Source organism: Rana temporaria, chromosome 12 (assembly GCF_905171775.1).
Source record: "Rana temporaria chromosome 12, aRanTem1.1, whole genome shotgun sequence".
NCBI classification, from domain to species: Eukaryota; Metazoa; Chordata; class Amphibia; order Anura; family Ranidae; genus Rana; species Rana temporaria.
Genome location: NC_053500.1, coordinates 87,729,133 through 87,755,495, shown reverse-complemented (window position 1 = coordinate 87,755,495; position 26,363 = coordinate 87,729,133).

The window sequence follows — 26,363 nt, the reverse complement described above, 5'->3', positions numbered from 1 at the left end:
ATATACACACACACACACTCACACACACACTTATCTGCCTCTTCCCCCCTCCATTGTCAAATTTGGCACCTTTCGGGGGAGGGGAGCAGGTTCCTATTATTTGCAGCGGGTAGATCAGTCAGAAGTTTGGCCCCCTCTTCCCCCCGCTGCTGGGCCATTCAGAAAGTACAGAACACTTTGGATATGCACAGTAGGGAACTGGCTGTGAAGCTGCAAGTCCAGTTTCCCTTAGGGCCAGTTCACACCATAGAACCGCAGTCCGCATGCATTCCAGATGCTTTTCTGCATGCGTGTTTTTAATGCATTCCAGTGCATTTTCCCCCCTTTTTCTTAACCTTAAATAAGGACATGTGTGTTCCAATGTGTTCAGGTGCGTTCCAGTGCGTTTTTGATGTGCTTTATAGTGTTACAGTACAGTCCAGTGCAGGAAAAATGCAGCATGTCTACTTTTTTTTCTGGAACTGCAAGCACTGAAACTGCAAGCACTGGTGTGAACTTTGCCATTGAAAACCATATAACCTCCATGCAGAAAAAAAATGCACTGGACTGCATGTGGTGTGAATTGGCCCTTATAGGCAATGGTGGTGGCAGCACCCGAGAGCCGATGGAAACATTGGCTGAGGTGCCAACATCGCCGGATTCCAGGACAGGTAAGTGTCCTAATATTAAGTCAGCAGCTGCAGTATGTGTACAGTGTGTGTACAGTGTGTGTGTACAGTGTGTGTGTACAGTGTGTGTTTTTGTGCTGGGGGAACTTTAATATCCCAATTTCTTTTAAACAATGGACTTAGTATAAAAAGAATATACAGTATATATACTATATTGGCAAAAGTATTGGGATGCCTGCCTTTACACGCCCAGGAACTTTAATGGCATCCAAGTCTATAACGGCTTCATCTCTTCTGGGAAGGCCGTCCACAAGGCTTAGGGGTGTGTCTATGGGAATGTTTGACCATTCTTCCAGAAGAGCATTTGTGAGGTAAGGGAATGATGTTGGATGAGAAGACCTGGCCCGCAGTCTCCACACAAATTCATCCCAAAGGTGTTCTATCATGTTGAGGTCAGGACTCTGTGCAGGCCAGTCAAACCAAACCAAACCCAAACTCGCTCATCCATGTCTTTATGGACCTTGCTTTGTGCACTGGTCCAAATCATTTGGTGGAGGAGGGATTATGTTGTGGGGGGAGGGGGGATTATGGTGTGGGGTTGTTTTTCAGGGGTTGGGTTGGCCCCTTAGTTCCAGTGAAGGGAACTCTTAAGACGTCAGCATACCAAGACATTTTGGATAATTTCATGCTCCCAACTTTGCGGGAACAGTTTGGGGACGACCCCTTCCTGTTCCAACATGACTGCCCACCAGTGCACAAAGCAAGGTCCATAAAGACATGGATGAGCGAGTTTGGTAATAATAGTGTAACTTCTGATTCATGGATTAAACAGAACATTGAAGATTTATATCCAGAGTTTATCTCGGTACTCTGTATGCAGACAAGATCCTTGGACTGTGGATGTGGATGTCTGTGAAGGTTCTCATTCATTCAGGTCAATCAATAAATCAAGGGGCTATATTCAGGTACAACTTACGCCGATGTATCTGTTGATACGCCGCATAAGTTGTAGGATGCGCTGTCGTATCTCTGTGCCGTATTCTTGAAAGCAGATACGCCTGAATTTCAGCTTGATCCGACCGACGAAGTTACATAGTTACATAGTCAGGTTGAAAAAAGACACAAGTTCATCCAGTTCAACCACAAAAAAAAATAAACAAACAAAATAAAAAACACAGTACAATCCCATACACCCAACTCCATACCCACAGTTGATCCAGAGGAAGGCAAAAACCTCAGCAGAGCATGATCCAATTTGCTACAGCAGGGGAAAAAATTCCTTCCTGATCCCCCGAGAGGCAATCAGATTTACCCTGGATCAACTTTACCTACAAATCTTAGTACTCAGTTATATTCTGTACATTTAGGAAAGTATCCAGGCCTTTCTTAAAGCAATCTACTGAGCTGGCTAGAACCACCTCTGCAGGCAGTCTGTTCCACATTTTCACAGCTCTTAGGCCTCGTACACACGACAGAGAAACTCGACGTGCCAAGCCCGTCGAGTTCCTCGTCGAGTTCCTTGTTGAACTTGTCGAGAAGCTCGGCAGGCTTGCTTTGCGTACACACGTAACATACCCAAATCTGGTCGTTCTCCGGCGCGATGACGCTCACGACGTATGACGCGACTATAAAGGGGAGGTTTGATTTTGTTGGCGCCACCCTTGGGGCTCCTTTTGCTGATTCCGTGTTTACGCGTGTTAGTAAAAGTTTGGTGAGTGACGATTCGTGCTTTTCAGTCTTTGTGCTTTCAGATTGATCTCTGCCGTTCAGTTTGTACTTGTGGGGGTCGTATCTAGGCAATCGAGACGTGCGGTCAGGTCGTATTGTTTTACATTGCGGTCCTGTCCCTGCGTTTTTCATTGTCAGGGTCGTTCTTCATAGGTCTTGCTGTTCTTCACTGCGGTCTGTTTAGTGCAATTCTGATTTGTCGTTCGTAACTAGCCTTGTAGCCATGTTGCAGGCACCTAGTCGTCGCCGACTTCGTGCTAAGCATCTTCTGTGTGTAGGTCTGTTTGTTTATGACCTAGACGATGAGGAGTTCATGAACAGGAGGAGGACGCGTTCATGGACCAAGAATTGGTTGCTCCGTAGGAACCAATTCTCTCACATGCCTTTGCTGCGGGAGCTTCAGGAAAATAATCCTGTTGATTACAGAAATTTCCTGAGGATGTCTGATCCCGTCTTTCAGCACCTGTTGGCTTTGGTGTCCCCCTATATTACCAGGCAGGACACCGTTATGCGGGAAGCCATCAGTGCTGAGCAGAGGCTAGTTGCCACCCTCCGTTATCTGGCAACTGGGAGAAGCCTTCAGGACTTAAAATTCTCGACGGGCATCTCCCCCCAGGCTCTGGGCCTCATCATTCCTGACACCTGCTCTGCCATCATCCAGGTTCTGCAGGAGGAATATATGAGGGTAAGTTTTCTCCTTTAATATCACATTTTATGTCTATAATGTATGCTAATGTCTTGTAGTTATCTCCTCCTTCCCTAATTACCATGTCTGGAATATGCTGTGAATGTCCCCTTTGCCCCCATGCATGCTGTAAACTTTGATGCCCCTTTTTTGGCCTACATGCATATTTCCCATCACTTACCTCCCCAGCATGCTATCCTGGGCCCCAACCTACCTAGTCTAGTCACTTCCCAATGTATTGTGTTATATCCATTGTAATGTCCCCCCCCTCCCCTCCAAAATGTGTTGTAAAGTCTATGTTCACCAATAATCCAAATTATATTTTTTTGTACTCCCAAACTCATCTAGCCCTCCCCTCCAAAATGTGTTGTAAAGTCTATGTTCACCAATAATCATAATTTTTATTTTTTTGTACTCCCAAACTCATCTAGCCCTCCCCTCCAAAATGTGTTGTAAAGTCTATGTTCACCAATAATCATAATTTTTATTTTTTTGTACTCCCAAACTCATCTAGCCCTCCCCTCCAAAATGTGTTGTAAAGTCTATGTTCACCAATAATCCAAATTATATTTTTTTGTACTCCCAAACTCATCTAGCCCTCCCCTCCAAAATGTGTTGTAAAGTCTATGTTCACCAATAATCATAATTTTTTTTTTTGTACTCCCAAACTCATCTAGCCCTCCCCTCCAAAATGTGTTGTAAAGTCTATGTTCACCAATAATCATAATTTTTTTGTACTCCCAAACTCATCTAGCCCTCCCCTCCAAAATGTGTTGTAAAGTCTATGTTCACCAATAATCATAATTTTTTTTTTTTTGTACTCCCAAACTCATCTAGCCCTCCCCCAAACTTGGGCACTGGCCCATCAGAGGGGGTGTTTAATGTGTTAATTGTCTAAATATATTTAGATATAATATGCTAGTTCCCAGAAATGTTAGAATGCTTATAATGTCTTTGTATAATCTGCTTGCAAGGTTATGTGGCTAATTTTTGCATTTTTTCTTCCCCAGCTTCCGTCCACACCACAGGAGTGGCAGTCTGTGGCTTTGGACTTCCAGACCCGATGGAACTTCCCCAACTGCGGGGGAGCCATCGACGGGAAGCACGTCCGCATCGTGCCTCCACCCCGTTCAGGATCCCAGTTCTTTAACTATAAGGGGTTCAACAGTATTGTGCTGATGGCGGTGGTGTCAGCACAGTATGAATTCCTTTTTGTGGATGTCGGGATGAATGGACGGATATCGGATGGGGGAGCCTTCAGGCAGACAGAGTTTGCGCTTCGCCTTCAGGATGATGATCTGTCATTGCCACCGGATGACCAGAATGTAGAAGGCCTGCCATTTGTTTTCCTGGCTGATGAAGCGTTTGCCCTGGGACCCCATATTATGTTTTCAAAAAAGCTTTATTAAGAGTATACAAAGCATTACATGTAAGGTACAGGCAAACATATCGCCAAAAATGTATAAACGTTTGTTACAGGTATCAATAGTAACCGAAGCATCCCAAAAAGTGAACACAGAAAGAGGATACTATGTAATGATTCAAGATCCAATTGAAATAAACTGTAACCTGCAAGGTGTACATAGATTGCCAGGGTTATAGATCAACAGGAAACCGAAGGGACGGTCTTCCCGGGTATTCAAAAAGTAGGTAGAAAACTAGAAAAAAGAGGAAAGAGAAAGAAAGAAGAAGAGGAAAGAGAGAGAAAGGGAGGAAGAAAAAAAAAAAAAAAAAAAAAAAAAAAAAAAAAAAAAAAAAAAAAAAAGACAAACAAAAAAAAGAAAAGAGACATCAGTCCTGGAGTCTGAAAAGAAACCATGGATTCCATTTGGCATCAAATTTAGGTAACGAGTCATATAAAGTATGATATATTTTTTCAGACAACATCATCTGGTCCAATCTGTTTGGTATTAACGAGAATGGCACAGTATCTTTCTTCCAACAAAGGGCGATAGCCCAAGACATGGCCAGACAAACTGCATGAATCAACCTGGTCATAGGCCCCCGTACCTCTCCGACCTTATCAAAGAGAAGACATTGTGTGACCTGAAGTTCTACATGTTCGCCTGCTAGAGTGTCAATCAGTTTCAATACTTCAGTCCATGTGGGTTTAAGTTTGGGACAGTCCCAAAATAGGTGGACAAAAGAGCCTGGTATCCCACAACCCCTAAAACATAGGTGGGAAACCTGCGGGAACATGCTGTGGAGGCGAACAGGGGTGTAGTACCAGCGGGTCAATAGCTTAATCGCCGTTTCTCTAATAGAAAGGGAAAGCGTACATTTTCGCATATTGGACCAGCAGGACTGCCAATCTAAGTCACCAGCGGCCAACTGCAACTCCAATTCCCACTGGGACCTATATCGCAAGCCAGCGGGTCGGAGAGCCGCGATCATCAGAGAATATATCACAGATATTAGTCCCCTGCCCCTAGGAGTAGAGTTACATATGACCTCAAAGCCTGAAGGATGGTCTGTAGGGGGGGTGCCATAATGCGATTGGAAAAAGTGACGGATCTGGAGGTAGTGAAGAAATTCCCCCTCCGGTATCCCGAACTTTAACTGTAGAGTGGCGAAGGGTATGAGTTTGGAGTTATGTAGGAAATCCCGAAGTTTAACCAGACCCAGATCCACCCAGAGCTGAAAAGCCTCAGGGCAGGAGTAGGCTGGGGGGAAACGTGGGTCCCCCAAATATGAAGCATTTAAGGGCGGCTGTGAGATCATGTTCAGCTTAAGTTTATTACTATCCCAGAGGAGTAGGGACGAAGCTACTATGAGGTTTTTGGATCTGAGAGTAAACCCTGCAGGGTTAGAGGACCACATGAGGCCAGGGAGGTAAAATGGGAGAATTGAGTCCATTTCGAATCTAACCCAAGGAACTCTGGGGTTACCGATAGTCCATTGGGCCTGTTGGGAAAATCTACTGGATAGATAATAGAGCCAGACCTGGGGAACCCCGAGGCCACCTCCCCTGGAGGAACAGTAGAGAACCTCTCTCGCAAATCTAGGGGGCCTACCTTTCCAAATAAAATTATTAAAAAGGGATTGAATTTTAAGGACATAAGATTTGGGTAGTCTAAGGGGAAGGGATCTAAAAAGGTACATTAGTTTCGGGAGACAGGTCATTTTTATGGCAGTTACTCTGCCCAAAAAGGAGATATGGAGAGGGGCCCAGGTTCTGAGCAATTGTTTAATTTTGGAAACCATTGGGGGAAAATTTGCCTCAAAGAGTTTATGATAGTTGTCAGTAAGGTTGATACCCAAATATGGGAGCGAGTGAACAGCCCAGGAGAATTTAAAGTTATGCCTAAGAAGGTCTAGTTCTGAGTGGGGGTAACCGACTGGAAGAGCACTAGATTTCGAAACATTCACCTCGAGGCCAGAGACCCTAGCAAATTTAGACAAGGTGGTAAATAAGTTGGGCAGGGAGACCAAAGGGTTGGTGATAAACATTAGCACGTCATCCGCATACATGCAGAACTTATATTCTGCACTGCCCTTGTGGTATCCTGAGATATCCGGGTTACGCAACAGTTCAATCGCCAGGGGTTCGAGGGCAAGGGCAAATATAAGGGGGGAGAGGGGGCACCCCTGCCTCGTTCCCCTGCCCAAACCGAAAAAGTCCGAGCTACACCCCGGGATTTTAATACGGGTCTGTGGGTTATTATATAGAGCCAGATAGCCTCGTAGGAACTCCCCCGTGAAGCCCATACGGACCAAAAGGGCCGAAACATAATCCCAGGAGACGCTATCAAACGCCTTTTGTATGTCTAAACTCAACAGGACCACCTTCCTGGAGTACAGATTCGCATCCTGGATTATGTTAGATGCCAGGCGGATGTTATCCGTGATCAGACGGTGGGGAATAAAACCAGCCTGAAAAGGGGATATCAAGGAAGAGATCACACTCGCCAGGCGGTCTGCTAGAATCCTGCTGAAAATTTTGAGATCGTTATTAATGACCGATATGGGCCTGTAGTTTTGGGGAAGGGAGTGATTTTTATTAGGTTTGGGGATAAGGGACATGTTGGCTAACAACATCTCCTCAGGTAGGGGGTGACCTTGTAAAAAGGAGTTAAACAATTGGGCCATTTTGCTCACAAGAATGGGTGCAAATTTTTTAAAGTAAAGAGAGGAAAAACCGTCTGGGCCTGGGGCAGAGCCTAATTTTAGGGCTTTAATTACCGCCAAAACTTCCTCTTGTGAGATCGGGGAGTTTAGTTTCTCTCTCTGGGAAGGGGATAAAGAGGGTACTGGGATTGCATCCAACCAGGCCAGATCCCCAACCGAGGGATTCGTCGGGGACCTCGACAGGAGGGAGGAGTAAAAATTTGTGAAAACCTTTAGAACCTCCTGGGGGTGCGAGGTCGTCAGGCCAGAGCCTGTGCTGAGTTTATATACATGGGGGGGAGCGGTGAGGCGGTTTAGCCTTCTGGCCAACATAGCCGAAGGGGAACTGCCATGTAAAATGAATTTCGCCTTTGCCCACCTCAGAGCCTTCTCGGCCTTGGAGGTGAGCAAAGTGTCCAGCTCCAGGCGTTTTTTATCTATCTCAACCCTGACAGAATCTAGGGAAAGTTTATTAGCGTTCTTGTATAGGGAGTCTAGTTCTGAAGTGAGGTCCAGAATACGCTGCCTGTTGGCTCTATTACGGGCCGAGGCTAGTTCAATCAACTTGCCCCGTATGACCGCTTTATGAGCGGTCCAAATCACCGCTATCGGGGTTTCGGGAAGGGAGTTAAGCTCAAAGTACTGATCTAGTGATGATTGAACAGTACCCAGAACCGCTGCATCCGAAAGGAGGGATTCATTCAGTCGCCAGGCAAACGGCATAGGGGCGAGACCAATAAAATCTGTGTCAAAACATGTGATCTGGTGGTCAGACCAGGCACAAGGGAGTATTGAGGCATCCTTGGAGTTAGCCAGAATAATGGGAGTAACAAAAATATAGTCCAACCTGGCTGAACTCTTATGAGGGTGTGAAAAAAAAGTGAACTCCTTGGTCCCAATGTTGTGGGCCCTCCAGGAGTCAATTAATTGGTGGTCTTTGAGTGCCCGTACCAGCGATTTAGGGAAAGCTCTAGTGGATGCAGAGATTGAGGTCCTATCCAGAGAGGGGTTAGCAACCAGGTTATAATCCCCCCCTACTATCATGTGTGGGGACTGGAATCTAGACAGACAATCAAAGAAGGTGGTATAAAAGGAGGCAGGAGGGTCATTGGGAGCATAAACACTAGCTATAGTCAATTCTTTGTTGTTCAACAGGCCCTGTATAATGACAAACCTGCTTTCCTTATCCTTGTAAACCTTCTTGACATCAAAGGGTAACGAGGAGTGGAGAAATATGGCTGCCCCCCGGCTCTTAGACGAGTGCAATGTATAGAAAGATTGGGAGAAATGCCTATGAAAAAATTTAGGGTGGGAGGATTCAGAGAAGTGCGTCTCCTGAAGCAATAGTATTTTAGCCTTTATCTGAGAATAGTGAGCAAAAGCTTTCTTCCGCTTAATAGGGGAGTTAAACCCCTTGACATTATGGGAGACGCACTTAATCCCCATCCTGGTGACAGAAGTGAGCTAGCAACTGAATGAAAGGCCCCAGCGGGAACTGAATTGTGTCCCCGCTGCAACCCGGTATGGGACCATGTGATTGAGCCAGGGGACGCACCACAACCCCCATCCTTATGTACACATAGCAGACAATGCAGGCCTGAAAATACCATATATATACAAGAACATAGAGCCAGATGAGAAAAATAGAGCACATATACTGTCCAGAACTGAAAAAAAAAAACAACATCCTGAAGAAAAAAGAAAAAAAGATTCGTTGAAAGTAAAAAGAAGAAAAAAAAATCTTTTGGATCAGGTGGAGAGTTCAGTCCTGAAAAAAGAAGTAACCAAAAGAGACCTCCAGGTCTCAGGGCCAGCCATAAGTCGAGAGCAACAAGGTCCGGAGCACTCCGGGAAGATAAGGTGATAGACCGGAGCAAAATGAGCAAAGGCATCCGAGTCTCATGGGTGCTCAGGTCCAAAACGGGGTGGGACCGACTGTGGCTGGGCGGGGAGGTCATGCAGCGGCTCAAACAGGGGAGCCCGCGGTGCCAGGGCTATAACAAGGTGATGAATACGGTGCACACCAGAAACATAAAAAATTCAATGAAAATAAACAAAAGGGGCACAGCTCTCAGTCATTCACCATACCTCCGGGATCGTACCTGATCCGCCTGCGGTCTCTGCGTGGAGGGGGGGTGTGCCACAGGGGAGATGGACGGGGGGTAGCAGGGAGACGACGAACTGCCTCGGCGGCCAAAAGGCCCAGCTTGACCAGAATTTCTTGGCCTTCGAGAAGGGTAGTAGCCACGTAGGTGGAGCCGTTGTGAGGAATCACTAACTTGAAGGGGAATCCCCATTTGTACCGGATACGTGCAGCCTGGAGCACCGTGGTGACCTCTCTGAGGCCTCTGCGCCTCTCCAAGGTGGCCTGGGAGATGTCGGGGAAGATCTGTATTACCTGATCATCTAGGGTAATCCGGTTCTGGTTCCGCGCGGCCCTGAGAATATCTTCCTTGACCAGGAAGTCTTTCATGCAGAGAACAACGTCTCTGGGCGGTTTGTCAGCCGGGGGTTTTGGTCGGAGCGCCCTGTGGATCCGGTCGCAGGTAAAAGCAGCCGAATTGCAGTCCGGTAGCAGGGATTTGAAAAGGCGGACCACCGCTGGGATCAGATCCGTAGTCGACTCCGGGATTCCACGTAGACGTAGGTTATTGCGGCGATTGCGATTGTCCAGATCCTCCATTTGGGCTTGAATAAGGGAGAATGCCGAGGCGAGACTTTCATGCTCGCGGCTGAGATCGTTGTAGGCCAGGGCGAGCTCGTCGTGTTTAGTCTCGAGCCTGTCCGTCCTCGTACCCAAGGCCGCAATCTCCTGGGATAGGGTGTTGGAGGTCTTGTGGAGCTCCGTCTGGAACTTGGTAGCCAGCCGAGAATACATTGCCTCCAGGCTGGAGTCCAGATCGGCCTTCGATAGGGCCGGAGCACAAGGTCCCGAGGGCTCCGGATCAAAAAGTTGGGAGGGGAGAGGAGACCCGGAGAGCGAGTCGTCCCCACGTGCAGCGGCGCCATCTTGAGACATGCCGCAGGTCTCCCGGGTGCGGAGTAGGTAGTGGGTCAGGGTCTTCTGAGCTGTGCCCTTGTTCTTCTTCTTCTTGGCGGTCGACATGCACCACAGTCTAGGGGCTCGAGGGGTGATCAGTTTGGCGTTGTAAAAGAAGATTATAGCCCTCCGTGAGCCGGTATAAGCCCTGTAGCTGCGGAGCTATTCCATCAGGCGACCATCCTGTTCAGCGCCGCGCATGCGCCCCCGGGACCCCATATTATGAGGCCATACCCTCAGCGCACCCTCACCCCAGAGAGGAGTGTCTTTAATTTCCGGCTGGGCCGAGCACGTAGAGTGGTTGAGAACGCTTTCGGCATCATGGCCAGACGGTTCCGTCTTTTCCTCACCTCTCTCCACATGGCGGAATATAAGTGGAATACTATTATTTTTGCATGCTGCATTCTACATAATTTTTTGCGGAGACAATCTCCAAATTATATGGCCCTGGTTGGGCCTGAGGCACAACTTTTGGCTCCATCAGAAACTTTGGCGGGCCTTGAAGCTGGCCACACAGGACTGCCCCCCCAGAGTGCCCGTGAAGTCCGGGACAAATACATGGACTATTTCATGGGTAGGGGGGCAATACCATCTCAAGCAAATTTGTTAAACTTGTTATGTCTTGCTTGTGTTGCTTGGAGTTCTTTACTAAGTGTAACTAAGTGTATTTTCATTATCAACTAGCAAACATTTCCCAGGTGACCCCCAAACCAAACACATAGAAAATTTAACGTATTTTAGGAAAAACACCACACACTTTTTTGATGTTCAAAAGCTCTTTATTTTACTAATTTTTTTTTTGGTTTGTTTTCCAAAATACCCTACAAAAATATTTTTTATTTTTTTCTCATACAATATACAATCATTTTTGTAATTTTTCTGGTCTTTTTTCTCATACAATATACAATCATTTTTCTAATTTTTCTGGTCTTTTTTCTCATACAATATACAATCATTTTTGTAATTTTTTTGGTCTTTTTTCTCATACAATATACAATCATTTTTGTAATTTTTCTGGTCTTTTTTCTCATACAATATACAATCATTTTTGTATTTTTTCTGGTCTTTTTTCTCATAAAATATACAATCATTTTTGTAATTTTTTTGGTCTTTTTTCTCATACAATATACAATCATTTTTGTAATTTTTTTGGTCTTTTTTATCTTAATAAACATTAAAATCTGGTTATTTTATTTTTTTTTTTTTTTTTTTATTAAATAAAGTCTAAAATCTGGTTATATTATTATTTTTTTTTTTTTTTTATTAAATAAAGTCTAAAATCTGGTTATATTATTATTTTTTTTTTTTTTTTATTAAATAAAGTCTAAAATCTGGTTATATTATTATTTTTTTTTTTTTTTTTATTAAAGAAACTGTCAAATCTGGTTATATATTTTTTTTTTTTTTTTTTAATTAAATAAACAGCAAAATCTGGTATTTTTTTAAAAAAAAAATTTTTTTCTGATTCAGACTCTCCCCAAAACATCTAGTAAATTTTTTAATTTAGTTTCCACCCTCCTTGTTCTTTCGTTAATTTTTCTGTTGGCCAGATGTATCTCCTCCACCTCTTCTCTGCAGGCCCATATTTCTGAGATCACCATCTGTACAGTATGCCTGTCCAAGCCACCACCTGATCCTGAAATGTGGGACAAAACAATTTTTTAAAATTAGGCAGGCCTACATCTACATTACCTGAAGCTGGGTTAGTTATATGTTACTTTACCTGATGTGGTGGCAGGCTGCGCATCATCACCATCCCTCGGGGGTGTGGCTTGCTGGACTTCTTGCTCCCGTGTTGAAGCTTCATGACGCCCTACGAGAATGAAGAAAATGGAAACAGGATTTTTATAGCTTATAGGCCTGAAAGAGGAATATGATTCACTTTATACAATTTCTGGGACTATTGATGTTTTGAAAAACCCCTCAGGGCAAAACACAGGATTGAAGGCATTCACAAAGATCATGACAAATCTTTGAGCTTTGGTCTACTTTTAAACATGTAAGCCAACCAAGTATACACTGGATCACCTCACCTCTGTGTGAACCCCAAAATGGGTTATTAAAGGGGACAACAATTATGCAAATGAGTCCACATGTGTCACCGACTGCTGAGCAGACTCTCCTTTTACTGTATATATTTAAATTTTTAATAAAGTTTTGTGGTTTTAATAGCACATCTACATAATTTTCACGATTGATCTCACCACAATTTTAGAAAAATGTCATAATTTTTAGGATTTTAAACACAATATTTTGTCGTTCAGAATGGACGTCCAGTTTGACGATAAATTCTTGTGCAGAAAAACATAATACAGTACAACCTGAAATAAAAAACACATGGCGCGGAACAAATCTTACAAAATATATAACAAACTTACTTCTTCTAATCACTCTCCTGATCCTCTTCATTTGTTCCGGCTCACGTTTTTTCAGGTCACACCACCTTTTCCGGATCTGTTCCTTGGACCTTTTCACCCCAAATTTCTGATGGAGACTCCTCCTCACCTTCTCCATTATTTGGGCCTTGACCTTATTAGGGTACTTATATGGCCCATGCCTCCCATCATAGTCCTCTGCTTTGAGGATGAGGACCATCTCCACCATTTCCTCAAAGGTCATGTTGGAGGCCTTAAAACGGATTCGCCGTGCTGCCATATTCTCCATGTGCTTCCAACAAAAAAAAGATGGAAAAGGGGCGGGGAAAATACGACACCATGAACGTCAGGGGCGGGGAGACGTGCGTAAAGTCCCACATGCGCGTGTATAAAGGGCTACCACGTGAGTAAAAGGGGCGTTCACAGTTTGTGGAAGACGGCGGAGATAACGATCGGGTCAAAGACCGGTATGTAACTACATTTTACATGTTATTCTTGATTGAATGATTTTGTGGCCTACATCTTAGGTTCATAAATTAAAACATAGCTAGTTGGAAATTTTAAGGTAATGGTCCGCTATAGTGCCGTCGTACGTAAACAGCGCTTTGATTATGCATTTTGATCCAACTACTGTTGTGTGGGCAATCTCGGTTCTCATCAGGATGTCTTCTAAAAACAAGTCGGTTTAAACATGATGCAAATGGTCGCTTTTATGTCTTGACCAAACTATATCGGAGTGCTTTTCTCTAACTAACGTTTCATACACAAATGAGGATGAGATCTGGCTTATTAGTTCGACACAACTGGTCATCTGTTTCCTAGGAACTGACCCAACATGATCTGCTGCCAATTCCTCCTTGTCGTTTTTGCGACGGAAGATAAGGGGCGGGGGGGAAACATCATTTTTTTTAAGCATGGGCGGATGTCGTGTGCGGAGTGTATATAAGGCTTGAACACATGTAGCGTCCATACGACCGGGTTGCGTAAGAAAGACGTTTGAACGACAAGCGTGTAGGTATGCTTCGAACTTGGGACAGCAGTGGCATATTCAGGAAAGACAGACATTTAAAGGAGCAATAAGCCAAAATTGTTTGGGGCAGAAATAACTAACTTTACATTATATCAGTCTTGATTTCATGTCCTCATTGTCCCTTTTTGCTTTTAAGCAGCTGTAATCCTTTGCATAAATCATCACTTCCTGGTTCTCTGGCTCCCTCTCAAATTTATCAGGGGAGCTTGTCACTGTGGTCTAAGCTGTGTGTCTAAAAATCCACCAAAACAATGCTAATAATTTTAGAAATTAAAATATGCCCTGCTTTTTTTTTTTTGGGTTCTGTGTGTCTCTTTACTTCACAGAAACATTAAATAAATTTAAAACCAAAAGTGAAACTAGAGGCACATTATATGTATGCACTTGTATGTCTCTAGACACTGTAAACAGTCATTTCCTCCAAAAATATAGTTATCCATTAGTGACCCTTTAAGGGCTAGCTTGTGAGAAAGAGTAATTGACTTTATAGATTGTGTATTGACATTATTTTTTTATCCTTGGTTTTGGACAGGAAAAGATGAATCTCTTTAACCGACCAGAATTCTTGGAGATATTCATTGATCGGTGGCAAGAACTTCCTGTTCTGTGGGCCACCAAAGACCCCATATCTCGAAATAGAGAGTTGCGCAAAACTGCACTGGAGAGCCTGCTCCCACTTGTGCGGAGACAGGTGGGGTTTGATGTGACAACTGACCAGTTGGAGGTCAAAATTGGGACCTTGAGAGGCACCTACAGGAAGGCACGCAACAAGGTCTTGGCTTCGATGAGGTCTGGAGCTGGAGCAGGGCGGGTATTTAAACCCAAGTTGTGGTACTACAGCAAACTGAGCTTCCTGGATGAACACCTGGAGGTAAGGGAGTCACTTTCGAGCCTTGCCCCCAGAAGGCACAGAAGGTCCAGCCTTCCCTCCAGCCTTCCCTCCAGCCAACCTGCTGCTCCCTCTGCAGATGAACCCTCTCAGCAGCCTTCCATTCTGGATGAAGATCCGGATTTGCCCAGCTGGAGCCAGGTATATAGTACTTTCAATGTGCAAATGTGTGGTGTTTAAATGTTGTTAAAGAGATGTAAATTAAGATGTTAAAGGTAAAAAAATATTAGATCTAAAAGTGTTATACAGAACATTTGTCAGTATTGGCCATTAATTTTTTTGGTGTGATTGACCATAAAACATGGGTCACAATGATTGGCTTAGCTAAGTCGTGACTAAAAAATATGCAACAGTCAGGAGCTTAAATAAAAAAAAAAAAAATAAAAAAAAAGTAAAACTGTACTTTTTTTCCATACACAGGACGAGACCAAGCAGCAGGAGGATCAGGAAAATGCCAGGCAGGAGGAGGACAGGGTGAGTGGCTTGGAGGAGGCTGCAGGCCCAAGTATCTCTAACGTGGTGGCAGGCCCAAGTGGAGCGGATGAGGTGGCAGGCCCAAGTGGGTTGCACGAGGTTGATGGGCGAAGTACACAATGTCAGGTGTCTCCTCTTCGCCTGCGTCTGAGAAGGCAGGTGAGGGATACAAGGGTGCGTGACGCCTCACTAGCCCTCATTCGGGACGCCCATGCAACCCTTCAACAGCCTCCCACTGCTCAGGAGGGATTTGTAACAGTGGTTTTGGCCAAAATGTCAGAAATGACATTAGAGCAGCGCCTCCTCTTTGAGGGACTCCTCATCACCCTCGCAAATCAGGGGGTGAGGGGTCTTCTCACGGAGGACACTGTGATTTGCCGCCATCCCCATCCTCACACACCACATAACTCCCAAGCTCCCCCACCTTCTTCTTCTTCTTCTTCTCATGCTCCTTCTCAAGCTCCCCCACCTTCTTCTTCTTCTTCTCATGCTCCTTCTCAAGCTCCCCCACCTTCTTCTTCTTCTTCTCATGCTCCTTCTCAAGCTCCCCCACCTTCTTCTTCTTCTTCTCATGCTCCTTCTCAAGCTCCCCCACCTTCTTCTTCTTCTCATGCTCCATCTGAACATTCTTCTTCCTCTTCTTCTCCTGCTCCTTCTGAACATTCTTCTTCCTCTTCTTCTCCTGCTCCTTCTCAACATTCTTCTTCCTCTTCTTCTCCTGCTCCTTCTGAACATTCTTCTTCCTCTTCTTCTTCTACTACTCCTCCTCCTTCTACTCCTCCTCCTTCTACTGCTCCTCCTCCTTCTACTCCTCCTCCTTCTACTGCTCCTCCTCCTTCTAGTGCTCCTTCTACTGCTCCTCCTCCTTCTACTCCTCCTCCTTCTACTCCTCCTCCTTCTACTGCTCCTCCTCCTTCTAGTGCTCCTTCTACTGCTCCTCCTCCTTCTACTCCTCCTCCCTCTACTCCTCCTCCTTCTACTACTCCTCCTCCTTCTACTGCTCCTCCTCCTCCACCTCCTCCTCCACCACCGCCGGCTACTCATCCTCCACCACCTTCGTCTACTCCTCCTCCTGGCATGAGTACTACCCCTGTGACACCACCTCCAGCCAGGCAGAAGAGGAAGGCTGCTGAGAAGGCTGCAGAGAAGGTGAAAGAGCAGGCTGCAGGGAAGCCACCAAGGAAGGCCTTGAAGAAATCCAGAAAGTGACTCCCTTACTTCCATGTGGTGTACCAGAGTTCAGGCTGCTATAGTACCACAACCTGGTGACATCTGCCTGCCCTGCTCCAGTTTCTGACCTCGGGGAGTCCAAGACCTTGATGCGTGACTTCCTGAATGAACCTCTCAAGTCCCCATTTTGGCCTCCAACTGCTCACCAGTCACATCAGGCCACACCTGGCTGTGCACAAATGGCAGCAAGCTCTCCAGTGCTGACTTTTGCATAGTTAATTTATTTTTATAACCAAAATAAATGGTAAATTTTTTTTTTACAGTTCATACTTGTCCTTGTATTTTTTTACATTTCAATTTTGCAAGTGAGAAGGCAGGTTATTTTTTTTTAAAAATTGGATATAAGGTGTAATTTGAAAGGGACACATGAGATAAGACAAAGCAATAAGGTTTCTATGGGGGGAACTTGACATTACAAAAAAAAAAAGGATTTGCATTTTTTTGAAATTTAAAATTAAGGTGAATATTAAAAGCAGGATTTAAAACACAGGACCAAAATAAGGTGACAATAAGAAAAATAACAAATATTGAGACCAGTAAGAAAAAGGTTCCACCTAATTTTAAGGAACTCTGTGTGAATATCTTAAAAAAAAAAAATTATATTGCTGTTTTGTGCCCTTACAAAAAATTGTGTAAAGCGCTGCAAATAAACGATTAAATAATGTTGGAAGCGACACGAATGTGCTATCTCCATTCCAAACGCTAGTTTTACCTATGTTGGTCTCCAGTGTCTAAGTTTTTGACAGGTTTCTTAGCATACACACGACCGAGTTTCTCGTTTAAAAAACAGCCCGATGAAGAACTCGTCGAGCCAAAATCCACTGCCATCGAGAAAATAGAGAACCTGCTCTCTATTTGCTCGACGAGTTCCTCGGCGGCTCCATCGGGCCGAAAATGTACACACGACAGAGTTTCTCGACAGAATCCGGCTCTTCACCGAGATTCTCGACGAATTCTGCCGAGAAACTCTGTCGTGTGTACGAGGCCTCACTGTGAAGAAACCTTTCCGTATTTGGAGGTGAAATCTCTTTTCCTCTAGATGTAAAGAGTGCCCCCTTGTCCTCAGTGTTGACCGTAAAGTGAATAACTCAACACCAAGTTCACTGTATGGACCTCTTATATATTTGTACATGTTGATCATATCCCCCCTAATTCTCCTCTTCTCAAGAGTGAATAGATTTAGTTATTCTAATCTTTCCTCATAGCTGAACTCTTCCATGCCTCTTATCAGTTTGGTTGCCCTTCTCTTCACTTTCTCCAGTTCTCCGATATCCTTTTTGAGAACTGGTGCCCAAAACTGAACTGCATATTCCAGATGAGGTCTTACTAATGATTTGTACAGGGGCAAAATGATATCACTGTCTCTGGAGTCCATACCTCTCTTAATACAAGAAAGGACTTTGCTCGCCTTGGAAACCGCAGCTTGGCATTGCATGCCATTATTGAGCTTTTGATCGACTAAAACCCCCAGATCCTTCTCCACTACAGATCCCCCCAGTTGTACTCCCCCTAGCATGTATGATGCATGCATATTCTTATTCCCTAAGTGCATAACTTTACATTTATCAACATTAAACCTCATCTGCCACTTAGTCGCCCAATTAGACAGAGCATTGAGGTCGGCTTGTAAATCTGAGACATCCTGCAAGGACGTTATTCCACTGCATAGCTTGGTGTCATCTGCAAAGACAGAAATGTTACTTTTGATCTCAGACCCAATATCATTTATAAATAAGTGTCCTTACGCCGTCGTATCTTGGGTGCATATTTACGCTAGCCGCTAGGGGCGCTTCCGTTGATTTACGCGTCGAATATGTAAATGACCTAGATACGCCAATTCACAAACGTACTTGCGCCTGTCGCAGTAAGCTACGTCGTTTACGTAAGGCGTACATCCGGCGTAAGTTTAACCCTCATAAAGCAGGGGTAAGTCAAGTTAAGGTATGGATGTCGGAACAGCCGTCGGGTTTTTACGTTGTTTGTGTAAGTCGTACGTGAATGGGGATGGGCGTAGGTTACGTTCTCGTCGAAAGCATTGAGCCGACGTATCTTAGGAAGTATTTGCGACGTTATTCTGAGCATGTGCGTGCATGCGCCGTTCGTTCGGCCATGCATTTACATGGGGTCACGCTTCATTATAATACTACACGCCCACTGTCTTGCTACTTTGAATTAGGCGGGCTTACGCCGGCCATTTTACGTTACGCCGGCGCAAGAAAGGGAGCAAGTGCTTTGTGAATACAGTACGAGCCTCTCTATGTTACGTCGGTGTAGCGCATATCAGATGCGCTACGCCGTTCTAAAGATACGCCGATCTCTCTGAATCTGGCCCCAGGTAACTGGACTTGCTGGGCCAGATTCACAGACCACGGCGTATGTTTGAGCGGGCGTAGCGCATCTCATATGCGCTACGCCGACGTAACATAGAGAGGCAAGAGCAGTATTCACAAAGCACTTGCTCCCTAAGTTACGTCGGCATAGCGTAAATGGGCCGGTGTAAGCCCGCCTAATTCAAAGTAGCAAGTCGGTCGGATCAAGCCGAAATTCAGGCGTATCTGGTTACAAGAATACGGCACATAGATACGACGGCGCATCCTACAACTTTTGCGGCGTATCAACAGATACGTCGGCGTAAGTTGTCTGTGAATTCGGCCCGCTGTATTTTAAGACGTTTTGCTGGTCAGCCGACAAGCTTTCTCAATTCAGAATGACTTGTACGGAAATTCTTTGAGAATAGAAAGTGGATGCGAGAGGTTTATCTGCTTTGTATTAAATAGATTATGTGCTTGAAAGCTTATAAAAAAAAAAATATTATATTTGAATCTTTTGGTTTTTATTTTTATTTTATTTTAATAGAGTAAAACAAACCAAATTAAAATGGGAGTGGGTCTCTTATAAAAGTATTGAGAATGTTATCAATGTTATATTTTTTTTTTCCAAGTCAATATTACAAAAATATCAGAAAAAATATATTTTAAAAATATATTTTCTAATAGATATCTTTGAAAAATACATTTAAATTATATTTTTGGAATGCATTTACAAATATATGTAGAAATATATGAATATATGTTGAAATTACTTTTGTATATGTTAAAAAAGTCTCAAGAATATATTTAAAAAATATATTTTCCAATACATGTGTTAGGAAAATACATTTAAATTATATTTTTGAAAATGCATTTACAAGTATATTTAAAAATATATGTTTAAATTCATTTTTTTATATGTTCAAAAATATCTCGAAAATATATTTACAAACATATATTTTCAAATATATGCCTTTGGGAAATATATTTAAATTATATTTTTGGAATGCATTTACAAATGTATGTAAAAATATATGTTGGAATTACTTTTTAATGTGTTAAAAAAAATCAGAGGAATATATTTAAAAAATATGTTTTCCAATATATGTGTTTGGAAAATACATTTAAATTATATTTTTGGAATTCGTTTACAAGTATATTTAAAAATATATGGTTAAATGCATTTTTTTTAGATTTCCAAAAATATCTGGAAAATATATTTAAAACAATATATTTTCAAATATATGCCTTTGGAAAATATATTCTAATTTACATTTTTGGAATAGATGTAAAAATATATTAGCGTAGGCCAATATATTGTAAATATATTTAAAATATATAATTGTTTTAATAAATATATTGGAAATATATTTTTCTTCCATTTGGGTATGCTGCTGCTGAGGATTGGGACTCACCCTTACCAAAAGTTCAGGCTGTGTTGGATTCCATCTGGGAAGCCGGGTTTACAGCCAATCCAAAAAAATTTACCTTTGGGTTAGAAGAGGCAAAGTATCTGGGGTATACCATTGGAAGAGGTCTAATCAATCCCCAGATAAACAAAGTTGAGGCTATTCAGGATTGGCCACGTCCCACCAATAAGAAACAGGTTTGTGCATTTTTGGGGATCGCGGGTTATTATCGCCGTTTTATCCCCCATTTTGCCTCACAGGCTGCTCCCCTGACCAATTTGACCAACGGGAAGGAGTCTGTAATGACCAAATGGACTCTTGAAGCAGAAACAGCTTTTCAGGCTTTAAAACAGGCCTTATGTAGTCAGCCAGTTTTAAATTCGCCTGATTTTTCACGGGACTTTGTGGTTCAGACAGATGCGTCAAATGTGGGGTTAGGAGCTGTACTGTCCCAGATTATCAAGGGGGGGGAACAGCCTGTTCTTTACCTCAGCCGAAAGTTGAAGGCCCATGAGGAGAATTATGCCACCATTGAGAAAGAGTGTTTGGCGGTGAAATGGGCTTTGGATTCTCTCCGGTACTACCTCGTGGGTAGACAGTTTGAACTGGTGACGGATCATGCCCCATTGAAGTGGATGGCACAAAACAAGGAGACCAATAGGAGAATAAATAGGTGGTTCCTGGCCCTTCAGGAATTTAGTTTTGTGGTAACGCATCTCCCCGGTGTTAAAATGGGGAATGCAGATGGTTTGTCCCGAGTACATGCGTGCCTGGCAACCTGTGTCCCAACCCTAGGGAAACAAGAGGGGGGGCATGTTACAGGAAGTCAGGTAAATCTGGGGGTGTTGTCTCAGACGGGAGATACATCTCTGCCTTGTTTAGAAAATTCACCAATTACTATCAGGTGTCGGCTGCAGAGGTAGCCAGAAAGGTTTAAGGACGTTGGATAGCTTCAGCTGTTCAGAATGGAAAAATTAAGGCCTCTATAAGTTGTCCAGAGGATTACTACTGAATGCTGCATCCTGAGGCTTGTTGAGTTAAGGAGAGCAGTGAGCTGAGGAAGACTTCTGAAGGTGAAGTGGTTGTTGATATTTTTGCTGTGTGATAAGAAAATCAAAAAAGACTATTGTTTTCTGCTGGAAGACCAGCAGTGTCTGCCCAGCAGTAGGCTGAGCCAGACTCCATAGGTAGGTTCCTGTGTTGTGAAGGTAGACAGCCCAAGTGGCCAGGGTTTATTTTATGTTTTGTTTTGTTTATGCTGTTTGGATGCTTGCACTTGTTTCCAGCAATATGGAAGAATAAACCATAACCCTTGTTTTTCAACCACCCACGGCTGCCTCTCTGTAAAATTCAGTGTGTGGTGAACCCACTCAGGAGGTCACACACCCCGCTACCGAGCTAACCCCTTGCACATCGCTAAAATCGTTGTACTCCTCCGGGAGGGAGGAGAGTGAAGAGGTGCACAGGACCTTGGCTACCTTCTGGAAGCATCTCTTACTGCATTGTGGAGACCAGGACAGAACCTCAACACGGAGCCAATCAAAAGGGGTTGTGCCTCTGTAACCAAGGATTGGCTTATCTCATAGTGAAGAGCCCCTACGGCCATGGACAATGGAACAGTCTCATGAGCATAGGCGTGCCCACGGGGTGTGCCAGGTGTGCCCAGGCACACCCTAATCATCCCTGTTGTGCTCTTGTTCTGCACTGACTGCCTACACTCTGCAACATGTACATGATGTTCCTGTGTTCATCTCAGTCACCCAACACTGCCTGGGGTAATGTCCGCCGGCAAATACAGCTGTGTGCTGCGAGTGGGAGGCATGAGCAGGGAGGGAACTAGCTGAGGAGTAACCCAGCCTCTCCCGATGCAGCTTCTATAGTTCCGGCTACAGGTGTCGGCGGAGTGATCTACATCTGCACTCCGCCTCCCCCTCCATCCTCTCTCTTGCTTTGAAGCAGCAGACTGGATCGTGGCTGCAGCCTGCTGGAATCAAGGTGAGCACTGAAGTGAGAGCTGGTGCCCTATCTCTGCTCTGCCTTGCAATAATAACCAAGCAGATAACGGGACTGACTTGGGTTGCAAGTGCTCAGTGTCTGGTTGGTCCTGTCTGTTCTCCCAGCCCCTCCCTCACTCCACTAACTGTCCAATGCCACACTCGCCTCCCATTTGTGCCCGCCCAACCCCGCCCACAGTCCAACCCCCTGCATGCAATGAGTTGTGATTGGGGTTTTGTGAGAAGCTGGGCGGGAGATCTGAAACAATGGCTGCTATAGCTGCATAAGCCACCTAAAGGGGAACCAGCCTGAGAGAAGGGAGGCATAATTGGTAGGGTTGTCCCGATACCACTTTTTTAGGACCGAGTACAAGTACCGATACTTTTTTTCAAGTAGTCGCCGATACCGAATACCGATACTTTTTTTAAATGTGTCCCCAAATGCAGCCATGTCCCCCCCCCCCATATGCAGCCATGTCCCCCACATATGCAGCCATGTCCCTCTAGCCATGTCCCTCACATATGCAGCCATGTCCCTCAAGCCATGTCCCTCACATATGCAGCCATGTCCCTCACATATGCAGCCATGTCCCTCTAGCCATGTCCCTCACATATGCAGCCATGTCCCTCTAGCCATGTACCTCACATATGCAGCAATGTCCCTCTAGCCATGTCCCTCACAAATGCAGCAATGTCCCTCTAGCCATGTCCCTCACATATGCAGCAATGTCCCTCTAGCCATGTCCCTCACATATGCAGCCATGTCCCTCTAGCCATGTCCCTCACATATGCAGCCATGTCCCTCATATATGCAGCAATGTCCCTCTAGCCATGTCCCTCACATATGCAGCAATGTCCCTCTAGTCATGTCCCTCACATATGCAGCAATGTCCCTCTAGCCATGTCACTCACATATGCAGCAATGTCCCTCTAGCCATGTCCCTCACATATGCAGCCATGTCCCTCTAGCCATGTCCCTCACATATGCAGCCATGTCCCTCATATATGCAGCAATGTCCCTCTAGCCATGTCCCTCACATATGCAGCAATGTCCCTCTAGCCATGTCCCTCGATGCGGCGGCGCGATGCAGCGGCGGGGGGGGGAAAGGGGGGGGGAAAGTATTCTATTTAGGTATCGGGGGTATTTGCGCGAGTACGAGTACTCCCGCAAATACTCGGTATCGGTCCCGATACCGATACTGGTATCGGTATCTGGACAACCCTAATAATTGGTAAGTGAAACTTTTGCACACAGAACAAAATCCCTCTCTCCCCCCACCACCTTTTGCACTGCCCCCCATCTCTCCATTCTCTCTCCCCTTCTCACTTCCTCCTCTCCCCCCACCTCTCCCTCTCTCCCCCCCCACCTCTCTCTCTCCCCCCACCTCTCTCTCTCCCCCACCTCTCTCTCTCCCCCACCTTTCTCTCTCCCCCACCTCTCTCTCTCCCCCCACCTCTCTCTCTCCCCACCTCTCTCCCCCACCTCTCTCTCTCCCTCCACCTCTCTCTCTCTCTCTCCCCCACCTCTCTCTCTCCCCCCCACCTCTCTCCCCCCCACCTCTCTCTCTCCCCCCACGTCTCTCCCCCCACCTCTCTCTTTCCCCCACCTCTCTCTCTCTCCCCCACCCCTCTCTCTCTCTCCCCCACCTCTCTCTCTCTCCCCCACCTCTCTCTCTCCCCCCCACCTCTCTCTCTCCCCCACCTCTCTCTCTCCCCACCTCTCTCTCTCCCACCTCTCTCTCTCTCTCTCCCACCTCTCTCACCCACCTCTCTCTCTCTCCCACCTCTCTCACCCACCTCTCTCTTTCCCCCACCCCTCCCCCTCTCTCTCCCCACCTCTCTCTCTCTCTCCCCCCACCTCTCTCTCTCCCCCCCACCTCTCTCCCCCCACCTCTCTCTCTCCCCCCACGTCTCTCCCCCACCTCTCTCTCTACCCCACCTCTCTCTCTCTCTCCCCCACCCCTCTCTCTCTCTCCCCCACCTCTCTCTCCCACCTCTCTCTATATCTCTCTTTCCCCCACCTCTCTCTCTCTCCCCCACCCCTCTCTCTCCCTCACCTCTCTCTCTCTCTCTCCCCCACCTCTCTCTCTCCCCCCCACCTCTCTCTCTCCCCCACCTCTCTCTCTCTCCCCCACCTCTCTCTCTCCCACCTCTCGCTCTCTCTTCCCCACCTCTCTCTCTCTCTCCCACCTCTCTCACCCACCTCTCTCTTTCCCCCACCCCTCTCCCTCTCTCTCCCCACCTCTCTCTCTATCTCCCCCCACCTCTCTCTCCCCCCACCTCTCTCTCTCCCTCCTCTCTCTCCCCCACCTCTCTCTCTCTCTCTTTCTCTCTCCCCCACCTCTCTCTCCCTCTCTCTCTCTCCCACCTCTCTCTCTCTCAGCCCACCTCTCTCTCTCTCCCCCACCTCTCTCTCTCCCCAACCTCTCTCTCTCTCTCCCCCACCTCTCTCTCTCCCCCACCTCTCTCCCCCCACCTCTCTCTCTACCCCCACCTCTCTCTCTCTCTCCCCCCACCCCTCTCTCTCTCTCCCCCCACCCCTCTCTCTCTCCCCCACCTCTCTCTCTCTCCCCCACCTTTCTCTATATCCCTCTTTCCCCCACCTCTCTCTCTCTCTCTTTCCCCCACCTCTCTCTCCCCCACCTCTCTCTCTCCCCCCACCTCTCTCTCTCCCCCACCTCTCTCTCCCCCACCTCTCTCTCTCTCCCCCCACCTCTCTCTCTCTCTCCTCTCTCTCTCTCCCCCACCTCTCTCTTTCCCCCACCCCTGTCCCTCTTTCTCTCCCCACCTCTCTCTCTCTCCCCACCTCTCTCTCTATCTCCCCCCCACCTCTCTCTCTCCCTCCTCTCTCTCCCCCACCTCCCTCTCTCTCTTTCTCTCTCCCCCACCTCTCTCTCTCTCCCTCTCTCTCCCACCTCTCTCTCTCAGCCCACCTCTCTCTCTCTCCCCCACCTCTCTCTCTCTCTCCCCCCCCCCTCTCTCTCTCCCCCCACCTCTCTCTCTCCCCCCACCTCTCTCTCTCTCTCACCCCACCTCTTTCTCTGTGTATATATACACACAGACGCACGTGTGTTTTAGCTTTGGTTTGAGGTGCACACCCTAATGTAATAGGCTGCGCACGCCTATGCTCATGAGTCACATGGGCAGGCTGTAGAGGTCTCCCGTCAAGAGCCTCAATGGAGTGGAGTGTCACTCAGCTGCAGCGGAATCAAGTGCTTCGATACAAAGGCAGCATCAATGAACAGGCCTGCAGCCCCAGAGTCGATTAGAGCCTGTATCTCGACGGACGACTCAGCCCATGACAGGATAACCAAAACCAGGGGCTTATCCTTCTGGGAAACTGGAGACGAAACAACGCCACCTATGGCCTGTCCATGACAGGACCTCAAGGTTCGGGCATTCCCTGGACGGGTAGGACAAGACTACAAAAAGTTACCAGCCTGGTCACGATAAAGGCACAATCTCTCCCTCCTCCTAAGGGCTCTCTCATCCGCAGAACCCAAGCTCAAGTGCATGGGTTCATCTTCACAGACTGGCTCGGTACCAGGAGGCATGGGAGGTGAGGGAGGCAAGGGTGGGACTGCAAAGCTCGGAGACAAATGTACAGGAGGCTTCCGCAAGCGCTCCTTAAGAGAGAGCCTCTCTCTGAGTCTGGAGTCAATAAGGATGGCAAATGTGATCAACTTCTCTAGCTCAGTGTTATCCGAGAGACCATGAGAAAAAGCAGCCACGAGGACCTCATTGTACCAAGCAACCTCTGCTGCCAGAGTACAGAATTCAATGGCGTAATCGGCAACCATCCTTGTATCCTGTTTGATGGACATGAGACACTTGGCAGCAGAAGCGGAGCATGCGGAAACATCAAATACCCTTTTGAAGGTAGCCACAAATTCTGGGTAACTCAGGACCACGGGTTTTTGCGTCTCCCATAAAGGGTTTGCCCAGGCCAAGGCACTGTCAGAAAGCAAAGATATCACGAAACCCACTTTGCTTCTGTCCATGGGAAACGCCTGGAACAGCATCTCAAAGTATATCTCAACCTGGTTGAGAAACCCTCTGAACTGAACTGGATCGCTGGGGAAGCGGAACGGAACCAGACATAAATTTTGAAGAGGTAATACTCGAGGCGGGTGCCTGCACAGAGACTACCGGAGCAGCTACAATGGGAGACTCTAGACGAGCCGTGTGACTCAGGAGCGTCTTTATCGTCGTGGCAAACTGATCCATGCAGTGATCCAGGTCATCCAATCTGGAAAAAATATTATCAACAAGTGGATTGGCTGCATCTTCTGAATTCATGGCCTTCGCCTACTGTCAGAAACCATGAATCAGACCGAGGCAGAAATACAATTAAATCACACTTGTTTAATAATAAAAATAAAAAGGTAAATATACAGCAAGCAGAGGGAACGTCAGTCAAGCAGGTCTTCAACAGGAATGCAGGAGAAAGTCTCTTGTGATGTTAACACAGGCAAATGCAAAGAG